Genomic DNA, 2846 nt, shown 5'->3' with positions numbered 1-2846 from the left:
GCTGCAGACCCGGCCGCGGGGAGCGGGCAGAGCAGCTCTCGTTAATAACCCGCCGCCTGAGGTGTGGCTTTTGTTTGAAAGGCTACTTGGGTGTTTGGGAGCGTGTGATAAAGCTGTTCTCCGGAGCAGAATATTTATACCGACTGCAGTTTATAATGTAAGCGGATACCTGCACATCTTGCCGGTGCTTCCACTCGGTAAAAAAATACTGCGCAGCCCAATAGGAAAAGTACAAGTGATATTGCAAACAGTTGTTCTGCTTTGATTTACCTTTACTGTCTTCATCTGGATATTTTTGACGACCTTTATTTTACTGTCTTTCAGTTTTGGGAAACACAACTTCCCCTCCTTCTCTCCCTCTGTGTTTTATTTTCACGGCACGGTTTAGTGAGGAGCCTTTTGAAAAGAAAAGAAAAGAGAGTTGATTCATATTTCTGTGAATAAGCAGCTTTAGCTCTAAGTGTAGCGTAGCACTACAACCGAAGGGACAGGCAGAAGTCAGCAGTGCAGCTCACACAAAACGTTTCTTGTAGGAGTGGGACTGCGCCTCACCGACTGAAATATTCCACTGTTACTAGTTGCCATTTAGACAGAGATATTATTTAGATCCATCATTTCATTTTTTTATACCAACAACGACATTATCTCGTTTACGACGGTGTAGCAAATGATCACGAGAAAAAATAGCGATCGGACTTCGCAAATAATCTATTTGTAAATGAAAGGAATCCAGATCTAATTTATTTCGAGACTGACTGCTCCCTGATGGGTGTATTTCTGTTCACGCAGATAAGCGTGAAGTGTGTCCAGCGCTGCAACCCGGCTCGCACCGAGTTACAGCAAAGCAACGTTCTTTGCAAAGGTCACAGCAGCGCAGTGTTCTGCCCAGACATTGCCCCGAGTTGGTGACCAGGGCTGGGAGGCTGCACTGGCCACTTCGCTCCTCTCTGCTTTATGACAGAGTCTAAGTGACCTGGTGGGAAAAATTTTCCTAGAGTTGAAATGATGCTTTACGTTATTTGCTTCTGTGTGGCTGGTTTTGATGCGGACACGTGTTCACTCGAGCATACAGGTCACTGGTGACCTGGAATAACGAAGCACCTATTCCTGGAGGCAAAGAGAACTCCAAGGCCGGGTGATAACTCACTGCGAAGCGGAGTAGGATCCTCTGCTGCTCCCCTCGGGCAGGGAGAGCCGGGACGGGGCTGCGGGACGGGGCTGCGGTGCGGGACCGCCGCGCACATCCGCACGCGTCCCTCTGCCTCGGCTCGGCCCCGGCAGCCCCGGGGGGAGTCCGCACCTGGAAGGAACGGAAATGGAGGGAGCCCTCACGTGAAATGGGCACCGACACGGAGAGGAGGGGGTGAGGGTGGCTAGAAGCGTTGTCCTCGGTTTTGCTAGGGGTTAGGGTCTGTTAGGAGGATTGCTAGTGAGAGGAAAGATGGATGATTCTGTGCAGGGAGAGTGATTTCAAAAGGAAAACATTTGTGTAAAGGAACAAAGTCTGTATCAGAGATATATATTTGTATTCATTTAGGTGCCTTTTCAATTTTTCTTAAGTCAATAAAAATAATTCCAAATACGAAAAACTCCAAATGAAACAAGAGCTGTGCGATGTTCCCCAAGCGATTGTTGTTTTCGGTGCATTTTGGCCAAACTCTCGTTTATGTTTATTAACGTCCCCTGTGCAGAGGCAGTTCTCTGCTCACCTGGAGGACAGCTGCTTTGCCAGCAGCCCCGCTGCTGTCCGAAATGCCCCCACGGAGCCGCGCTCGTTCAACCCCGCACAGAGCGCGCTCCAGAGGCGCAGGGCACATCTCGGCATCACCACCCATTTCTTTGTCTTTCTAGCTTCATTTTTTAAGGGATGAGTTTTACTGGCAGGAAGAGTAAGGATATGCGTGTCACATCTATATTTGCAATGCTGTGCAGGTATCTCTCATTAGAATAAGACAACCAGCACAATGAGTAGCGATTGTATGGGAGTTTGAAGCACTACTGTTCCTCTTCTGGTTCAGAATCGCTGCTTACAGTTATTCTCCGATTTCCGATGCCTATTATGTGTACAATCGAGCCCATAATTACCTGCTGATTTCTTTGTGGTAGTTAAAGAGACTTTGTACTGTTCGGGCAATATTGTCCAGTCGTTATGTCTCCAGAAGCTGTCGTGAAAGCTTGAATATACTCTGTACAATCTGCAAGTAATCAATGAAATTTACGATCTCGACCCACGCCTCCCTTCCACACACATATTTCCTGTCTAAGGAAGAAAAATTGAGATATGAAGGTGTCCGAGTCTCCTTCACAGCACCCCTTACACGGCGGCTTTGGACGGGAAACGAGCCCCAGGCTGTGTGCCTCCATACGGGCTCGGGAGGAGGGCGGGGACCACTCTCGGGAGCGGTGCGGCTGCTGAAGCCGGGGAGCTCAGAGTACCCGAGGGGCTCTGCCCGCACACCGCTGCCGGTTACTGGGACCCTTCGGGTCGCGCTGCCCCGGAGCGTCGGGCGCTGCCCCCGCCGTCTCCGCGCTGTGTCGCGCTGAAGCGAGCGTGGAGACACCGCCTCCCTGCGCCCTCTGCTCAGCCTGGAGTTGTCAGAACCTTCCCTTGCCTCTTCCACGCCCGTGCCCGCCCGCCCCGCAGCCACCGGGCGCTGCTCTCTGCAGCGTGGGTCTCCCAGGAGCGAGGGCGAGGCGAGGTGCGCGCTTACTGTGTGCTCACTGTGCCCCCCTGCCCGGGAGCTGCCCACCTCCAGGGCTGTTTCTGCGTGTGTGCGAGGGAAGCAGCGAGCTGCTGCAGGCATCTGTCTCACGGCTTTGCTGAACACCGACCCGCTGCGGCTTTT

Source organism: Meleagris gallopavo, chromosome 11, assembly GCF_000146605.3.
Source record: "Meleagris gallopavo isolate NT-WF06-2002-E0010 breed Aviagen turkey brand Nicholas breeding stock chromosome 11, Turkey_5.1, whole genome shotgun sequence".
NCBI classification, from domain to species: Eukaryota; Metazoa; Chordata; class Aves; order Galliformes; family Phasianidae; genus Meleagris; species Meleagris gallopavo.
This window is presented reverse-complemented; position numbering follows the sequence as displayed.